Source organism: Macrotis lagotis, chromosome 1 (assembly GCF_037893015.1).
Source record: "Macrotis lagotis isolate mMagLag1 chromosome 1, bilby.v1.9.chrom.fasta, whole genome shotgun sequence".
Lineage (NCBI taxonomy): Eukaryota > Metazoa > Chordata > Mammalia > Peramelemorphia > Peramelidae > Macrotis > Macrotis lagotis.
This window is the reverse complement of record NC_133658.1, coordinates 293,566,504-293,587,770: the sequence shown is the minus strand read 5'-3', so window position 1 is coordinate 293,587,770 and position 21,267 is coordinate 293,566,504.

Genomic DNA, 21,267 nt, shown 5'->3' with positions numbered 1-21,267 from the left:
CCGCTTCCTCTGTGTATTTTTAAACAGCGAAACTCCCACAGCCCCACCCTCCTCACCCTCTCGGCGGGGGAAGTGGGGGGAGTTGGCCCTTTCCTCCCGGCCCTGGCCCCTGCCCTCCTCCCCCGGGCAGCCTCCCCGGCTTGGCCCGCAGAGGGGAGGGAGTGGGAGAAGAGACCGCAGCATCCTCCGGGCCTGGAAAGGGCCCAGGAGTAACCGCAGGGTCTGGGAACCTGGCTTTGGCATCCTGGGCCAGAACAGCATCGGGCCGGCCCGGAGCGTCCGACCCCTGGGAAAAGGAGGAGGGGGCTTCTCATGCTCGGAGGAACTCATGGGAAAAGACTCCATCGCCAGCATCTTGAACCAGCGGTTTCATCTGACTGGGAAGAAATCTGAGCCCCCAAAGAAGGAAGCTAATGGCTTCTTTTTTTTTTCATAGAATTAACTAAAATGGCATGAAAACCCAGGTGTCCTGCCTTCCCAGCCTCTGCTCTCAGGACTACCTTGAGCTTTTCTCCTGGGAAATATTACACATTAGATCAGGTCTTCTTAGCCTAGGGTCCATGGGGATCTGTAGTTATGGTTTGGGAGGGGGGCAGTGTCTGTGAACTTGGATGGGGAAAAAAGACATCTTTCTTGGTGACTCTATGTATTTCATTTTATATATTTAAAAACTTTCTTCTGAAAAGGGGTCCATGATGTAAAAAAGGTTAGGATAGTAGATTTTAGAGATGGGAGGAAACTTTGAGATCCCTTGTTTAAACCCCTATTTCTAGAGGATGCCACTGACACCTAGAGAAATTGAAGTGATTTGCCCCAGGTTACACAGTATGTATTGAGAGACAGGCTCTAAACCCTTAACTCTAATCCAATCATTTTCCCACTATGCCAGGATATCAAGCTGGGAAAAAAAAATCTCAGAAATCATTTAAGTGAAGGTTTTTCATTTTTACAAATAAATAGAGGGGAAATTACTTCCAGCTTGGTGGGGGGTGGTCTGACATGTGGTTCCATTATACTGAGAACTTTTCTTCCTCAGAGTGGAACTCAAGGCCTTTGACTCAACAGAGATGGGGAAGTGAAAATTTTCCACTATTTGCTTCTCAAAATCACCTGCACATGAACTGCAAACAACTTAATGGGAACTAAAACTTAGGCCTGGGAAACATCTGGGGAGAGAACCTGGGCTTTCTAACCAACTGTCAATCAGATGCTAAGAGGAGGGAATGGACCTACCCAAGAACATAGAGACAGAAGAAGCAGGAGTAGATTTTGAACCCAGGAACTACGACCCCAGATAGTGTTTATGCATCACGATTCTGCTTTTTTGACACCGTGACTTATTGTTCCGGCTTTTAGAGGTCTGAGTTTTGGGGTGGCATTAAGGAACAATTATTTTTGTCTTGATGGAGAGAGGTGAGGAGGGGCACAAGTACCTGGGTCTCATAAAGAGAAAAAAAATGACACAGCACATTGAAGCTTAGAATTCAGAAGTCCCCTCTCTCAATCTAGTGCTTTTGGTAATTGGCTTACTAATTGATTTTTATCTCCCAGGCTCTATCCTCCCAAATCTTTCCTCTACACTAATTCCAAAATATTCCTAAAACAAAGGTCTGACTATTTTACTTCCTAATTCAAAAATCTTCAGTGGCTATTGAAAATACAATTTACTCAGACTGACTCTCCAATCTGACTCCCATTTATTTTTCAGATTTATTCGAAGTCATTCCCTTGGCATTCCAACCAACCAGGTCTTGCTTCTATTTCCTGATTCTGATTTTTAATCTCTCCTCTCCAGGCATTTGCACAAGCTATGCCTCCTGACTGTAATGCATTTCCTCCTTACTTCAGACTTTTAGAAATTCTTTTGCTTTCAATTTGGAATTATGTAGGAAAGTGACTAAATTATTCATTTTCTTTGATCTACAGATCTCTAATCTTGATTTCTAATCTCTAATCTTCAAGCATTTGCACAAGTTGTACCCCTTGTCTGGAATGCATTCCCTCCTTACCTTAGACTTTTAGAAATTCTTTGCTTTCATTTGGAGTTATGTTAAGAAAGTGGCTGAAATATTAATTCCCTTTGACCTAGAGTTCTCCCTTGCCTGCTGGAAGTCAATGGCAAAAAGATAGGCCCTAGATAGCCCCAAAATATTTACAGCAGCACTTTTGTGAAGTAATCAAAGAACTAAAAATAAAGTAGATGTCCATCCTTTGGGTAACATTAAACAAATTATAGTATGTGAATGTGATGGGCTATTACTACACAGTAAGAACTGATGAAAATAATGAATACAGAGAAGCCTAAGAAAACATGTATAAAATGATGCAAAGTGAATTAAGTAGAACCAGGGAAATAATATACATGGTGACCACAGTCACATAAATGGAAAGAATAACAACAAAAGTGAAAGCTGAATGCTATGAAATTATAATGAACAAACTTGATCCCTAAGAAAATCTATGAAAAGGCAACTTTCCCCCCTTTTGCAGAGATGGAGGAATATAGGTGTGAACCACACCATAAATAATATGAAATTTTTTTGATGAGTTGGCTAATTTTACTGATTTAAAAAAAAATTTCTTTTTTATTGTGTATTCTAAGTTTTGGTTCTCCATATGGGGAGATGAGAGGGATGAATTGGAAAATGGAGATGATTAAAAGCAAAAAAAGAAAAAGCAAGGCCCAGCTTAAGCATCATTTCCTTTGTGTAAATAAACTGAATTCCTCAGTTATTAATGATCTGTCTCTCTTTAAGTTATCTTTCATTTACATATCTGGATATTTGTTGAATTCCCGAATAAAACATAAGCCACTGGAAGTCAGGGGCATTTTTCTTTTTAGTCTATGTGTTCTCAGTGCCTAGAATAGGACCCTGAAAATAGCAGACCCTTAATAAGTGTTAAATTTAATTTAATTTTAGCAGTGGCATTGTGGGGGAGAAAAGCTAGGAATGAGTACTGGATGAAAGGAAAAAACCCCAGAAAGAACCAGGTGATCCAGCTTCTGGTTTGATCCCTAATTCAGGTGGATCCCAAGTCTCTCTCTACTGTCTCGGGTCTCAGGTAATAGGATTGACTTGGGCTGAATCAAAGAACTTCAATCTGAAAAGAACCTTAAGAGATGAGGAAACTGAGGTCCAACAAGATAAGAGAGGTGAGATCAAGACTGTGATTCCAGGACTATTTTCACTACAACTCCTTCAATATTCTCCAGTTTAATGTTTTTTTTCAGCTAGGTGGAGGAACAGAGGACTGAAATTGGATTAAAGGATTGAATTCAAATCCTGCCCCAGAAATTTACTAGGTAAGATTATAGATAAATATTTTAACTTCTTAAGGCTCAGTTTTCTCAACTGTAAAATAGGGATAATTATAGAAGCTACATTTTTTTCCATTTTTGTTCTAATTCTTTCATAACATGACTAATGTGGAACTATGTTAAACATGATTATATATGGGTAACCTATATCAGATTATTCACTGTCATGAAGGGGGGGAGGGAAGAGAGAGGCAGAAAAATGTGAAACTCAAAATCTTACAAAAAAAGAATGTTGAAAACTGTCTTTACATGTAATTGAAAAAATAAAATAAAAAAGAACTATCTGACTCTTGTAAGACTCAATTGAAACAATATAGCTAAGACACCATATAAATTTGATCTAGTTTTATTATTATCCTAATTCTGCTGGACTCTGATAGGCTTAGATTTTTATTTTTTCCTTTTATTCTCACCATTTGAATTGGTCTGTCATTCAAAATTCCCTCTTCAGGGGCAACTAGGTGGCACAGTGTGTAGAGCACCAGCCCTGGAGTCAGGAGGACCTGAGTTCAAATTTGACATCAGACACTCAATAATTACCTAGTTATGTGATCTTGGGCAAATCATTGAAGCCCACTTCCTTACAAAAAAAAATTACCTCTTCATCAGTCCCTGAGAAGGACAAAGCCTCAATTCTTTTCTCTTTATTTTTTTTGTGTTTTATTTTTTTTCCAATTACATGTAACATTCATTTTGGAGAAGATTTTGAGTTCCAAATTTTCTTCCTCCTCCCTCCCTTGCCTCCCCCCTTCTCAAGAAATCTGATATAGTTTGTTATGTACATTCATATCACACACATCTCCATTTAAGTCGTGTTGTGAAAGAACAAAAAGAAAAAACCACAAGAAACAATTTTTCTTAAAAAATGAAAATAGTCTGCTTTGATCTGCATTCAGATTTCATAGTTCTTTCTCTGGATGAGGATGGCATTTTTCCATCACGCTTTTTAGAATTGACTTTGATTATTGTATTGCTGAGAAGAGCCAAGTATAGGCCAGTTGATCATCACCCAATGTTGCCCAGCCTCACTGAAGACATGGGGGTCCTCAACATCCCTCGTCCCTAAGGCTGGGAAGCTGAAGAAGAAACAGCTGAGCCTGAGTACTGGTCCCTTGGCTTCTGGCAGGCGCCTCCCCAGCTGTCTGGAGCTCTTGAAGAATGAATGAAGTCTCAGTGCTGGGGAGGTGGCTGTACTCAGAGCACTCATTGTTTGGGCTCAAGTGGCCGTTGGCGAGGCTCAATGCGCCTACCTGTTGGGAGCAGGCCGGTGGCAGCCTTGCCTCCAACAGCCGGCTGGTGGTTACAGGAGCCAGGCTTGTGCCTGGGCTTGAGCAGAGGCCACACGAGGGGGGTGGGGAGGGAAACAAAATCTCAGGGTGAGCTGGCTCATCCAATCCATAACTGACTAAGAATCCCCTCTGTCAACTCTCCTGACACGGGACTTGCAGCCTCTGCTTCAAGAATGGCAGAAAGGAGAGACCCACCTACCATTTAAAATATTGAACCAACAGTTAATTGGGTAGAGGAAAAGATTTGCAGCCAAACTTCTTTGATCAAAGTCTGATATCGAAGTTATATAGGAAATTGATGCAAATATGTTAGAACAAAAATCATTCCCATAGGGTAGGAATTTTTAAAAAAAATTTTAGGTTTTTGCAAGGCAATGGGGTTAAGTGGCTTGCCCAAGGCCACACAGCTAGGTAATTATTAAGTGTCTGAGGCCAGATTTGAACTCAGGTACTCCTGACTCCAGGGCTGGTGCTCTATCCACTGCACCACCTAGCCACCCTAAGAATTTCTTAAGAGATAAAATGTAAGCCATCAACAATTGAATGAAAAAACGCTCCACATGGATAATAATAAGGGAAAGGTAAACTAAAATAATTCTGAGGTTCTACCCCTCACCCACAGATCGGCAAAGGTGACAAAAAAGGAGGAAAAGAAAAAGAAAAGGACAATTGTTGGAAAGACTGGGAAGAAAGGCATACTAATACATTGTAGCTGGAGTAGTGAAAAGGTTCAACTATTCTGTAAAGCAATTTGGAGCTATATCTTCAAAGTCACTAAAATATAATCTTTGACTCAGCAATATTGCTAATAGACACATACTACAGAGATCAAAGAAAGAGAAGGACCCATTTGTATGAAAATATTTATAGTAATTCTTTTTGTTTTTATTGCAAAGAACAGAAAGCAAAACAGGTGCCCACCAATTGGGGAATGACTAAACAAATTATGGTATATAAATGTGATTAAATAATACTGTGCCATGAGAAATAACCAAAGGGTAAGCTTCAGAAAAATCAGAAAAGACTTGTGTGAACAAACGTGTGTTTGTCCTTCATTCTTTTTTTTTCCCATCTATTTGTACATGCATTTTCAAGTTACAAAATTTCCCTCCATCTTCCCTTCCTACCCCACCTCCCCTTAGCAGGGAACAGTCAGGTTAGCATTTTACATACATATTTTGTTAAACGTGTTTACAAATTAGTAATTTTTGGCATGAGGAATTAGGATTAAGGGAAAGCAATACATAAGAGATAATTTTTATAATGTGTTCATCAGATTTGGAAGGGTTGTTTTTTTTTCCTATGTGTTGTGTTGTGTTTTGTTTTGTTTTTCTTCCTCTGGTTGGGGATAACATAGTCCATAATCAGTCAAATACAGTTGTCCTAGCTCTCTGGACTGCTTCCAACAAGGTTGTTCATCTCATAATGTTGCTGATGTGTACATTGTTCTCTTGGTTCTACTCCCTGCCCTCAGCATCAGATCCCATAAGTCGTTTCATACTTCTCTAAAGTCCAACCATTTATGATTTCTTATAGAACAATAGTATTCCATAGTATTCATGTACCATAACTTGTTTAGCCATTCCCCAATTGATGGGCATCCCCTCAATTTCCAATTCTTTGCCGCTACAAAAAGAGCTGCTACGAATATTTTTGAACATGTGGGACTTTTCCCATTTTTTTTATAATTTCCTCTGGATATAGACCTAGAATTGGAATACTGGGTCAAAGGGTATGAACAGTTTTATTGTTCTTTGGACATAGTTCCATATTGCTCTCCAGAAAGGTTGGGGCCATTCACAACTCCATCAGCAATGCATCAATGTCCCAGTCCTCCCAAAACCTCTCCAGTATTGATCATCTTCCCCTTTTCTCATCTTGGCTAATCTAATAGGTGTGAGATGATACCTCATTGTTGTTTTAATTTGCATTTCTCTAATCAATAGTGATTTGGAGCATTTTTTCATATGATTATATATAGCTTTAATTTCTTCATTCGAAAACTGTCTTTTCATATCCTTTGACCATTATCAATTGGGGAATGATTTGTGATCTTATAAATTTGATGCAATTCTCTATATATTTTAGAAATTAGACCTTTATCAAAACTCCTGATTGTGAAGATTGTTTCCCAGATTTCTGCTTTGCTTCTAATTTTGGCAACATTGATTTTAAACTTCTTTTTTTAAGCTCTTCAATGAGGTTTTGAATTTGAGTCCAATTTATAGACTGTTTTGATACTTCCCCTGTAAGTGATTTTATTCTGCTTTCTCCTTCAGATGTGGCATTGCTGTCATCTTTGTCTGTAAAATAGTTTTCTACAGAGAAAGCTCTTTTAGCTTTTTTGTTCATCTTTACTGTTTTAGCTCTGTTCCTGGGGTACAGAGAGTATAGATCCAAGCTTTTTTGCGGGGGGAGGGGCTGGAGTCTGATCCTTGGCTTGCCATTGGCCAAGATGTCACCTATGTAGTCCAGGCCTTGCCTTTGTGGAGATTTTTTTCCCCTTTTATGTCCAGGTTTTGACTTAACAGTGGTTTGTTCCTCACCCAGTTCTGTCTTTTACCCTGGTGTTCTCAGGGTCCAGGCTTAGTTTGGAGACTTCCCTGCTGGCTTGCTATCTAGCTGCTGGGACCTCTACTGTTGTTAAGGTTTTGGGACTTGAATTGCACTGTGGCTAAATGTCTCCTGCAAGCTTTCCCTGCTCTCCTGCCTCCTGAACTTTACTTCCCCTTTCCCATAAAGAGACAGACCTTCACTGAAGCTCCTCCATGATGTCTACAGTTGAAAACTTCTTTGAAAAACTTTTTCTTGATGGGATCTGTAGTTTGAATGTCAGAGTAGAGGTTTCATTTATCTTTGGTAGGAAAAAGCTCTGGGAGCATGTGGTTTCATGCTGTCATCTTGGTTCTGCCCTGGAAGTCTTATGCTTCATTCCTTTTTTTTTTGCAAGGCAATGGGGTTAAGTGACTTGCCCAAGGTCATACAACTAGGTAATTATTAAGTGTTTGAGGCTGGATTTGAACTCAGGTCCTCCTGACTCCAGGACTGGTGCTCTATCCACTGTGCCACCTAGCCGCCCCTTGGCCTTCATTCTTGAAGAAGACCATAACATCAGAGAAGAGATATCATGACAAGCACGAGAACTGAATTTGAGTGAGTAGGGGCTGTACTAAGTCACCAGCCTCACTATCTTCTCCAGAGTCATCTGAATCCAGTGGCCAGGTATGAATCAGGACCACTAGAGAAGTCCTTGTATGTGAGGCAATCAGGGTTAAGTGACTTAGCCAGGGTTGTACAACTAATTAGTGTCAATTATCTAAGGTGGAATTTGAACTCCTAATCTCTTGACTCCAAGGCCAGTGTTCTATATACTATTCCACATAGCTGTGCCATGAATGGATGTAGAGTTAAAGAAGAAGAACCTAGAGAATAATTTATATAACCATTACAACACTGTAATTGTTTTCTGATCAATGCAATAGTCAACCTTAATTCCAGAAGACCAGTCTTTTTTTCCCTCTTAACAGAACTTATGGACTAGAAATGCAGAAAGACACAAAAATTTTCAGATGATCAATGTGTGCATTAATTTTGTTTGACTTGTTGATTTTTTACAAGAAAAGAATTCTTTATGGGAGATAAGCTGGGCTAGAGATAATGATGTCCCAAAAAAGTATAAAAGAAAAACAAGAATATCAATGAAACAACTAAAAATATACAGAAGAAAAAAGAAGTTCAGTGATACGGCAAAGAAGGATAGTTTTAGAAACATTGCATTAAATTTATTACATCCTTTTTTAAAAATTACTTTGTGTTATAGATTTTCAATTTCACATATACTCCTCTTTGTCAGTTCTTTATACATAGAAATGGTCATGTTTGTCAAGTTCATCATAATAAGAAATAAAATAAAAAATTAAAATAAAAAACTCATTCTACTTTGGGACATCAATAATTAGACAGTTTTTTTCATACACTGAGCCAAAAGCTGCCTTTCTGCAATTTTCACCCATTCCACTATTCAATAACTCCCCTATTCAATAAACTGCAGTAGTTCCCTATTACCTCTAGCATCAAACACAAAATCCTCTGTTTGGCTTTTAAAGCTTTTTCATTACCTTGAACCCCTGCCTAGCTCTATAATTTTATACTTTAACTCTCCATTTTGTGTACTCTGCAATTCAGGATTAGTGGGACTCCAACTCTGACCCTGACATTTTCACCAGACGCTGCCCATGTCTAGAATTTTTTTCCCCCATCTCCTCCATTTTCTGCTCAGGCAAAGACTCCTTACTACTAGTGTATACATGTTGTTTGTTCATAGTTACTTGCATGCTATCTTCCCTATTAGATTGTAAAGTCTTTTAGGTCAGGAACTGTTAGTGCTATTTTTTCCTTTGTGTTCCCAGTGATTAACATTGTTCCCTACACATAATAAACAATAAATGGTTGTTAATTTGACTTCATGACTTGCTTCTAGTCTTGCTGCCTGAGGTCAGGCAGAACAAGACTTAATACTTTTTCTTTGTGATAACCCTAATTATCTGAAGACACTAATGGTGTCCCCCTAGATCAAGGCTTCTTCATCTTGTATCAGGGACCCCTGGTAGTCTGGTGAAGCCCAAGAGTCCTTTCTCAGAATAATGTTTTAAAATGCATAAAATAAAATACAAAGAATTACAAAGGAAAATTATTAAATTGAGATAAAGATGTAATTTTTCCCCCTTAATCTGAGTCTGTGGATCTCTTGAAGTTTAATCCCTAGGTTAAAAATCTTTGCCCTAAGATTTTTCTTCTGCTACTCAAACTTCACCAATTCTCAGGTGATCTTTGTCCAGGGTGCTCTCTCATTCCCCTACAATCCTGGTCACGTTACTTCAGACATGTTCCAGGTTTTCAATGTAAACAAGACAGCCTAGCCTGGCATTCAAGGCCTTCCATAGTCTAGCCTACCTTTCAAACCATTTCTTCCACTGATCTCTTTCCTATAATTTCCACTCTAGCCAAGCTGACCTCCTCATTGTTCTCTCAATGTATCTTTGACATTTCTATCTCTATAACTATTTGCCCTACCTGGAATGTCCTTATTTCTCTCTAAGTCAACAAGAATTTATTATGAGCCAGGTGGGCAGCCTGGTGGTCCAATGAATGCAATAGGGGACTAAGAATCAGAAAGGCTGTTGTTCTTGAGTTCTAATCCAGATTCAGACACTTACCAGTTGTGTAATCCTGGGCAAGTCACTTGACCCTGTTTGCCTCAGTTCCTCATCTGTAATAAAGACAAATCACTCCCTGTATCTTAGCCAAGAAAACTTCAAATGGGGTCACAGATTGCTGGACATAAACAGATAGCTGAAAGGGCTGATTAATAACAAATGATTGAGGTATTGTGCTAAGGAAAGATAAAAAGTCTCTATTTTCAAGGACCTCACAGACTAATACAGGAAAACAACAGACCAACAACCATGTGCACAAGATAAATCAACATGTATCAGGCTCTAGCATGAAGAGGGGACTGGGGAAAGGTTTCTTGTAAAAGATGGGACTCTAGCTGGATCTTGAAGGAAGCCTGTGAAAATACCCAAAGTTGAGGGAAAGGGAGAGGGGAACTGGGTATAACTATGATGATGTAAAAAACATTAAATTTCTATAAAAAATTTTAAAATAAAATGCCTAGATTTTGAGCAGAAAAACAGTTAGGAGACCACTGTCATTTAATCACTGAGTACATGACAGTGAGTAAGGTGAAAGACTGGGAAGGGCCAGGTTGTGAAAAGAGGATTTTATATTTAATCCTAGATGCAACGGGAAGCCACTGGAATTTGTTGATCAGGGGAGCAATGATCTAGGAGTTCTGCTTTAAGAAAATCAATTTGACAGTTAAGGGAAAGATAGAGTGGTGGAGGAGGAAGAGGCTTGAGGCAGGGAAACAAATCAGGGAGGTCATTGTCTAGACCTGAGATTATGAGATCTGACAAGAGGGGGGTTGATAGAATGAGCAGGGATGTGGGTTGAGGAGGCAACAGGTGAGGCAGAGCTGAACCTCACCTCTGCCTATGAAGTGTTGAGCACTTTGCATTTGGAGGTGAGGCTCAGCTCAGTCTCATCTGTCCCACCCTCAGCCCATATCCACAAGTAGAAGAGAAAAGAAGCCATATAGGAGAGATACTATAAAGGCAGAAATGGTAGGATTTGGGAACTGATTAAATATGGGGCATGAGAGAGAGGGGAGGGTGACACCCAAGCTGTGAGTCTGGGTGACTGGGAGGATGGTGGTTCTTTCAACACTAATAGAGAATTTGAGAAGAGAGGAAGAGAAAGTTAATGAGTTTAGTTTTGGATGTGTCGAGTTTAATGTTTTCACAGGAATTCTATCTTTCAAAGTTCACCTTTGCTTTACCTCCTCCCTGAAATCCAGACTCTTCTTTCCTTCTTTTGAATTCTCCTAGTTCTAATACCACATTATGTCTCATATCGTTATTTATATCTGTACATATATATATTTAGATAGATAGAGACAAATACATATATATTTTTAAAAAAATTTTATTTTCCCTAATAGAGTGTAAAACTTTCTTTGTGAAGGCCAAGGCACAATTTCTCTAGCCTTTTAGTTTCCTCGTGTGTATGTAACCCAGAGTCCTCTGGGTATGCCTAGTTAGAATAAAATGGAGGTGCCCTTGAGAGGTCTTTTTTTTGAAGTATGTCCAGATTGCCTTACATGAAGACCTTCATGCCCTACAACATTTGATTGGTTGCTTGGAGCTTTAAAATTGACAAGATTGAGCTGCTCACTTTTTTATGGCTCATTCAGAGAATGAAGATTCCTCTTCATCCACAGTATGGGTGCCATGAATTGAGATGGTGACAGAAGGACGTTCCTTCCCCACTTCCTCTCTTTTATAATAACTCCAAGAAATGGACCTTAGGATGTTTGTTTCTGTCTTGTGTTGTTTGTTCTCCTGGGTTTCAGGTGTCAGAGGCTATCCTTACAGGACTGGCCATTTGATCCAGGATAATTTAGAGCCAAGATTGTAGGCAGGTAAAGGCAGCTGCCCAGCATGGAAGCCCAAAGAACTCAGGCCCCAAGTTGATTTTGGACTTGGAACTAGAACTGTGTTCTAGAAACTGCACCTGAACCTAATCTCCCTCCCTTCCCTAGAGACTGAGGTGGTGGAGGTGGTGAGGATGGGTGGAAATGGGGAGTAGGATTATGACTCTCATGTATTAGAGGGAGTTGTTTGGCTATTTGTAAATATTTCTGTATAAAAGCTAATCTGACTTAGTGGTTAATAGAACTAGGGTACCCATGTCACACCTCTCAGATTGGCCAATATGACCAGAAAGGATAATGATCATTGTTGGAAAGGTTGTGGGAAATTTGGGACACTATTACACTGTTGGTGGAGCTGTGAACTCATCCAACCTTTCTGGAGAGAAATTTGGAACTACACCCAAAGGGCAACAAAAATGTGCATACCCTTTGATCCAGCAATACCACTGTTGGGTCTATACCCTGAAGAGATGATGAAAAAGGGTAAAAACATCACTTGTACAAAAATATTCATAGCAGCCCTATTTATTGTGGCAAAGAATTGGAAATCAAGTAAATGTCCTTCAATTGGGGAATGGCTTAGCAAACTGGTATATGTATGTCATGGAACACTATTGTTCTATTAGAAACCAGGAGGGATGGGAATTCAGGGAAACCTGGAGGGATTTGCATGAACTGATGCTGAGTGAGATGAGCAGAACCAAAAAAACACTGTACAGCCTAACAGCAACATGGGAGTGATGTTCAACCTTGAAGGACTAGCTCATTCCATCAGTGCAACAATTGGGAACAATTTTGGGCTGTCTGCAAAGGAGAATGCCATCCGCATCCAGATAAAGAGCCGTGAAGTTTGAACAAGGACTATTTAATTTAGAAAAAAAAACAACAGATATCTTATTGTCTGATCTTGTTACCTCTTAGACTTCTTGTCTCTTCCTTAAGGATATGATTTCTCTCTCATCACACTCAATTTGGATCAATGTACAACATGGAAACAAAGTAAAGACTGACAGACTGTTTTCCGTGGGGGTGGGGGGGGAGGAAGTAAGATTGGGGGGAAAATTGTAAAACTCAAATAATATCTTTAATAAAAATAAAGTACAAAAAAATGCAATGAAATAAATACTAGAGATATTAAAAAAATAGAACTGGGGTACCAGGGATCACCTCCTTACACTTGGGGAATACTATCAATGGGGACTGTAACCATTAGCTGAGAACCTAGAACCTTCCCCTCATCCTCTTAGAGAGCCCTGGAGGGGAGAGCTGAAATCTCATTTATCTGGTCTTCAGGCAGTGAGGGATAGAATAATCTGAGTTATATGTAAAATGGGGATATCAAAATCTCAAGTACTTACCTTAAAGGGTTGTGAATATCAAGTGAGATCATGCATGTACACAACATTGCAAACCTCAAATCATTAGATGTTTCAGCTACTATTTATTATTGGGAGCATTAATTATGTAATATATCCATATTTATATATAATATATCTGTATATATGAATATATAGATTATATATATATGTAATCTTTAACTTATACCTAGTAAAGAGGCTTGACCAGAATAAATGCTTGTCAACAGACTTGCTTATATGTGAACTTCTTTTTTGTTGTTTAAATGTGTTTTCATTTAGGCTCAGTATCTTCCTTCCTCTGTTTCCCTCTTCTTTAGATAGCACAGGACTCTTCAGACAGGAAACATATATATATATATACATACTTACATATTTATGCACACATATACTTAGGGTATGATGGAACCAACCTGCACTGGTTTTCAAGAGTTGTTAAATTTTCAGTGTATTTATACTCCTGAAATTGGCACATGAAATCAGGGCAACTAGGTGGCAAAGTGAATACCAATCCCAGAGTAAGGAAAATCTGAGTTCAAATCCAGATTCAGATACTTACTTAGTTGATCCTGAGGAAGTCATTTAATCCTATTTGCTTCAGTTTCCTCATCTGTAAAATGAGTTGGCAAAGGAGAACTCCAAATGGGGTCATAAAGAGTTGGACAAAACTGGACAAAAAAAATCAATCAGGGCTAGATTTATTGCTTTGTTGATTATCTAGATTTAAGAAAGTAATGGAGAAAAATGTTCATGTTGATATTGTCAATTAAATTTAAAGGTATATTGTGCCTTTTCAAAGAGGCACATGTGTGTGCATGTGTCATAAGATCATATATTTTGAACTTAAAGGGATCTTAGAGTCATCTAGTCCAATCCCCTCATTTCTACAGATGAGGGAAACTGAGGCACAGGGAGTTTATGAGATTGTCCACGGTATGATATTAAAAGTCAGGTCCTCTGAGTCAGGATCCAATGTTCTCAGGGTCTTTCCAGTGCCTCAATCTAGTCTCATTTTTGACTCGTTTGGATAGGGAGAGACAAGCAGAAAAGGAGAGACAAGTAAAAGGAAGTCATCAACTTGCTATGTGACCTTGGGTAAGTTCCTTTCCTGGAGGGGCCTCGGTTTCCTCATCGATTAAAAAAAAGGCATTGAACTGGAAGACCTCCAAGATCTCTTTCAGCTCTAATGTTCAATTAATGCTTTTTTGTTATGGCTATAAGGTCATGAAGCTCTAAAAGGAGGGTAGAGAGGAGCAGAAAACAACACCAAAGACAAACTTGAAATATTTAAGCTTTCGCTTCCAACTTTCAATGAGTGGAAATCCCCGGGCTTTAGGGATAGATGTCAAGGGCCAAGTTCTCAGCTAAGTCCAGTTCTGCTCCATGCTTTGGAGGCCCATCTCCAACCTTCTCCTTCCTTCCCTTCCCCCCATTGGAGTCCACTTCCTGAGTCATATCCTGTTGGGCTAGAATCATCTTGTTTTGTCATTCCCCACCAGGGACAGTCCCCACATCTCCCGCCCACCCCTGGGAGGTGTCATAAGTCATTTCCCCTTAGTAGGTCTTGGTTTCCTCATCCTTTTGCTCTGCAGTGAGTGAGTGTGAGATGAGGGGAATTGGCTTGAAACCAGAATAGAATGAATGGAAACCATATATCAGGACCCTGAAAGAAACTGGAAGATGGGGACTCCCCCCTCCCTCAGGGATCTGAAGTATAAGTGACTTAATCAGCAATTTCTCCCAGAGAAGTAGCCTCTTAAAAGAGAATCTGAAAGGAGTAGGTAAACTTCTAACTGAAACAACTTTCTACAGTGGTAGAATTTCAGACCTGTGGCACCTGGAAGGGAAGTTAATTTGGGCAATGGGGCATTCCCTGTGCCCCTCAAGTCATAATAAATCTAGCTGGGTCTCTCTCCATCTAAGTCACTCAAAGCACAATCACTTCTGGGATGGTGTGTTGGGGATGGGGAAACTGAAGCCCAGAGAGATGAATGAAGTCCTTGTGACTTTACCCAAGGTTATAAGCTTCATGTCCAAAATGGAACTAGAACACAAGACTCCTCTGTGAGATAAAACAGTTGAACTAGTTGACAGCTAAGTTCTGTAACATCTAACAAGTTCTCAAGTTCCTCCCAGCATTCTTTATTCTAAGGTCCATCCTGGTGCCAGCATTCTGTTCTTAGACCCCTTCCACCTCAAACCTTCCATGTTTTCAATCTTCTAGCTCTGACATGACCAATTCTAAGCTCCCCCCCCCCCAGATCTTTGCACTTAATGGCTCTATAATGAATACTTGACTACTCCTTGAGATCAGTTAGCTGCTCCTGTCCTGTTGACCTCTATTCCACTCCAAGGCAAGACCAGAGAGGACTGAGCCCTACATCACAAAGTGAAGGGAGTTGATGGCCTGGTCAGAGACACCCTGAGGAAAATCACAGGACTCAGGTCTGGTGATGGAACTCTTGGAACAACCAACATATTAACAAATATTAACTGAGTGCCTAGTAGAGGTCTATACAAAGCTCTAGGCTAAATGTTAGGAGTAGTACAGAGATGAATGAACTTCTAATACTTATAGACTATAGTAAAGATAAGACATATAGACAGATAAATATAATTCAAAACAATGTCTTGTAATAAATGGTAGATTAATATAATTATCTAGATTGAGAGAATACACATACATACATACATATATATATATAATATTTTGTATATTACAAATATTTATGAGGCCAGTTAGCTAACACAGAGGATAGAATGCTGGACCTGAAATCAGAAAGACCTGAGTTCAAGTTCATTCTCAGATACTTAGTCACTTAACCCTATTTGCTTCAGTTTCCTCATCTGTAAAAAAGAGCTAGAGAAAGAAATGGTAATCCACTCCATTATCTTTACCAAGAAAACCCCAAATGGGGCCATGAAAAGTAAGACACAAATGAAACTACTGAACAATTACAGCAAATGTATATTCAAATACACAGTGCATAAAACTGACTTGAAAATTATATGTGTATATATAACTGTAAATGTAGATAAATGTGATATATAATTATATATTTATATCATTTGGAAGGCAGCTACATGGATAGAGTACTGGACCTAGAATCAGGAAGACTCATATCCTTGAGTCACTTAATAGCTGTGGACTATGAGCAAGTCAATAGACCCTGTTTGCCTCAGTTTCCTCATTTGTAAAATGAGCTGGAGAAGGAAATGATAATCTACTCCAATATCTTTGCTAAAAAAAACCCCAAATGGGGTCATACAACTGAAAAACAAGTAATCAACAATATAATTTTCAAGCCAATTCAACAAACATTATCTACTAAATAAGAGATACTGAAAGATTTCCTATGATCCCTCATGGAGTTTATTATCTTCTGGGGAATGGAAATAAAGGAAAGGCTAGAATACAATATGTAAGTAAATAAATAACAAGGTAATTTGGGGAAAAAGAAACACTCATAATTAAGGTGATCAGAAAAGGCTTCCTAGAAGTGGTCTCTGAATAAAGACTTGAAGGAAGACTAGAGAAGTAGGGAAACATTCTCTAGGCATGGTAATCTGTTTGAGTGAATAGGCAGAGATTAGGGCAGGGGGTCAAGTTTGGGCAATAGATACCAGTCTAGTTTGGCTGTGACATAAAGGAGAGTAATATAGAATAAGACTAAAAACCTAGGTTGGAGCCAGATGCTTCAGGACTATAAAATGCCAGGATGGTGAGGGACTATTTAATAATAACTGGTATTTTTATAAGGCTATCAAGTTTGCATCTTAACATTCAGCATCTCATTTGAGCCTCACAAAAGTCCTGTGAAGTAGGTGCTCTGGGTATTATTATCTCCATTTTGCAGATGGACAAGTCAGCTAAATGTTTTGGTATCTCAGTTTCCACATCTTAAAATGAAGAGGTTGGGCTCCATGAACTTGAAGGTTCCTTCCCACTCAATCTAGGCTTAGAAAGATCAAGTGACTTCCCCATGGTCACATAGTAAATAACATCAGAGGAAAAATGTAAACCCAAGGTTTTCTGGGCTCCAGTTCCATCCTATGTAACCTTGTGTCCCCCTGGAACAAAGGGCCAGGGTCATTTCTGTGAATTGTGGGTGAGAGGGTATTTCTTAGTTCTAAAGCTCTGAATCCCCACCTGTAAACCCCAGGAAGAACTCTGTGTTAGACACCATAATTTTGTCTTTTGCAAGCACACTAGCCATCATCTATCATAGGCAACTTTATTATACAAATAAAATCACTGAAAAAAAGTATAAGAACAGTGGGACAGATACTCAAGTTCCATCCATTCTCATTAATGCAAAGGAATGAGATACAATCCATATTTCTAAAGCCCTTACTTACTGCAGAGTACTGGGGAGAGACAGAATATTTAAATACCACAGAGTCCTCATGCAACAGAGATTGCAATACTTAACTATGCAATAAGTGAGTTATCAGACAAAAAGATTGTGTGAAAAAGTTCCTGGTGGAATTTGTAAATTGAGTTTTAGAGGCTGGGGTAGGAAGGGGATAAGGATGGGCCATAGGTTATACTAAAAGAATTTTAGGTAGAAATTCAGAAAGAAAAAAAGGGGAGGAAGGGCAAGCATAGGGATCAGCCTGAACAAGATATGGAAAAAGTCGGCAGAAATTTGCAGGGTTTGGGTCAGAATCCCCAGTTTGGTTGAAGCCATGGAGGGAAGTAATATGGCAAAAGGTCAGCAAGGGGGAAGGTTGTTGTTCAGTCATATCCAAGTCTTCACAGCCCCTTTTGGGCTTTTCTTGCCAAAGATAATGGATTGGTTTGCTTTTCCTTCTCCAGCTCATTTTACAGATCAGGAACTGAGGCAGACAGCAGTAAGTGACTTGGCCAGAGTAACAACATAGCTAGAGAATGTCGGAGGCTGGATTTGAACTCAGGAAGATGAGTCTTCCTGACTACCCAGGAGCTCTATGGAATGAGTTGAACACACAGGGAAAAGTAATTAGACCTTACTTGATAATAGGTAGTACAGAGTCAGTGAAAATTTTTAAGCAGAAGAGACAATACATAGTGCCTAGTACACAGGCACTTACAGAATAAGTAATTAATTAATGCTTCTTAATTTTATCTTAGCTAAACATAAGAAATATTATTCTGGCGGTCTGAGAAACATTAGTTTGAGGGGAGGGGGAAAGAATGGAGAAAGTAAGATGTAGAAGGAAGTTGTTGAGCCATTTGAGTATCTCTGAAACATTTAAAAAATTATGCCTCCTGGGTGTCACTATTAACTGGGTGGCAACTATCAGGAAGGACACTGGAAGTTCTATCTCAATGCTGCTCCTCTAGTTCTAGCAGAGTATCTATCTTGGGGTACAAGTGATTCAATAAGACTTCCCGGCGTGGCTAGGTGGCGTAGTGGATAAAGCACCGGTCCTGGAGTCAGGAGTACCTGGGTTCAAATCCAGACTCAGACACTTAATAATTACCTAGCTGTGTGGCCCTTGGGCAAGCCACTTAACCCCATTGCCTAGCAAAAAAAAAAAAAAAAAAAAAGACTTCCCATGAGCAGCTCCCATTTCAGCCCTTGGTGTACATTTCAATCAAACAAATGCTTCTTCAAGACCTGTGCATTTTAGAGCTGCCATAATCTGGCCAAAGCTCATTCTTCTCATACTTTAGTTATTTTCTGTGGTGTCCAACTATTTATAATCTCATTTGAGGTTTTATTGGCAAAGAAACTGAAGTAGTTTGCCATTTCCTTTCCAGATCATTTTACAGATGAGGAAACTGAGGCAGACAGGGTAAGTAACTTGACTGGGGTCACACAACTGTCTGTGACTGTATTTGAATCTAGTCTTCCAGCACCACCTTGTCACCAAAGATCAGGTTCCTGCAATTCTCTATGACTTAGGGAGCTTCTGTCCAAGTGGATAAGAAAACCAGCTTGTCCTCTTTATAATTCTCACCATCAAGAGTATTTCTGGCTAGGTGGTGCAGTGGATAGAGTACTGGCCTTGCAGTCAGGAGTACCTGGGTTCAAATCCAACCTCAGACACTTAATAATTACCTAGCTGTGTGGCCTTGGGCAAGCCACTTAACCCCATTGCCTTGAAAAATTAAAAGAAAAAAAAGAGTATCTCTCCTTTCCACTGCCCTTTCTTTCAGTAGTGCCATGGACAAAGTGACAGAGTGGTTGATTATGGAAATGGAGGTGGTTTGGGATCACAAAATTTGAAACTGAAGGAGAATTTAGAGACTATCCATTGCATCTCCTTAAATCATTGAAGAAATATGAACTCTTATAATAAACCTCTGGCCCATCCCTGACTCATACCTACCCCCTCTCCATCCTCAGTCTCCAAGACTAGGGGCCATAGATAGTCTTGGATTAGAGTTAATTCAAGAGGGTAATGTCTTTCTTTGACTTGTTAGCCTTACCTAGAATTATTCCAAGAAAATCTCTAAATATGCTTACTTTTGGCATATTACTGTCTAGGTTTCCCTAAATGTGCGCAATAGGGCCCTAATTCCTGTACAGGCACTTAAGATCTATATGTATATTTGTGTGTGTGTGTATACACACACACACAGATGTAGGTGTATAAACATGCAAAAATGTGAGTATAGACACATGTATATATGCACATATATAGTAATAATAGCTAGCATTTCTGTAGCAGTTATTACATATTGGGTAGATTGATATTATTATCTCATTTGATTGATAGGTGGCTAGAATAGTCTTTGTTCCACTTGGAGAAGAGCTAGAAAACAAAAAGACCTCATAAGGAACCCATCAACAGAGAAATTCATAAAGCATTCATGTTACCTCCTAGAGGACCATAGCCTTCTACAGGGTCCTACAAAGTCCTCCCCAGAATCATGGTACCACTATAGTTTGAAGGCAAACATAGTTTGGAGTCAATGAATAAGCAACCTCCTTCCCATCAGACCTCCAAGTGGGACAGTGCTCAGGAACTTGGTGAGTGGTCCTCCTATTCCAAGGAATGGAGGTGGTCTGATCTCTAAATTCTCAACCATGGGAATTTTTGAACCTAGAGTTACCCACAAGGGGCAGATCCTTCCCAGGAAACCTACCTTCTCAGATGGAAGGGTTAGATTCTAGTATTATGCTACTTAGATACATAAAAGACAATGAATTGAAATTCATCCCCACAGGATCCTGGGGTTTATAAACACTGTCCACGGACTACCTCCTTGGGTCATGACTTTGTTTGCCATGTCCTTCAGCAGGGGAACTCTCAGTGATCTGCTTGCAACCATCTTGAGTGGGGGAAAGTCTACTCTCAGAATGTCTCCCCAGGCCTCTCAGACTCCCCATGTTTCTGCTCCAAGATGCCTTTTCTTGTTGCTTAGAGGAAGAGCCCCATGGACATGAGACTTCTCTTCCCTCAAAGACCAGCCCTGCCCTTCCCTGTTACATACTGGTCTATCTTCTGAACAGAGAAAGATCAAAAGACAAGACAGTAAAGTGGGTCTGTCTTCTTGCTTTTATAGACCATCACTCCCCCCCAAAAAAAGTCCATCCTCCTGAATCTTATCTAATCTTTCCTTGTAATTTCTCACCACTCTATTATTTTATTTGTGTTTCCTGTTTAGGTTCTTCCAAGCTCTACAGGGGAGGTTTTGTGAAAACAGTGGTAAATCTGGAGTTTTCCTGGGTCCTAAATTTGAATTGTCAGCCCAAAGGGGTATGACCTTGAGCCAGTCACTTCACTTAAGCCTCTATAAAACAAAATAAGGGTGGTACTAACTGAACTCTAATGCCCCTTCCAGCTCTAAATCTGTGATCCTTTGTCCTCTCACTTAAGGGATCTTCTCTTGATATATATAGTCCTGGACCCACTGACACCCTGATATGAGTCTCACCACCCATTCTTGGAATGTTCTTACAGACACCTCACACAGATATTTTAGAGTTCCTCTGCACCACTCCCTTGGGGGCTTGAGTTCTTGTCAACTTTCTGTTTTGTTTTGTTTTTTGATTTCTGCAAGGCAATGGGGTTGAGTGACTTGCCCAAGGTCATACAGCTAGGTCATTATTGTCTGAGGTCATATTTGAATTCAGGTCCTCCTGACTCCTGGGCTGGTGCTCTATCTACTGCGCCACCTAGCTGCCCCCTTGTCACATTTTTAATAGAAGAAAATTCTACCTTTTTAATTCTGAGGAAGTCATTTATTTTGTGATTAGTCAAGGCCTGTGTATTAGAATGAAGGTAGAAAGACTTTGGTGGACAATAAGATATAGG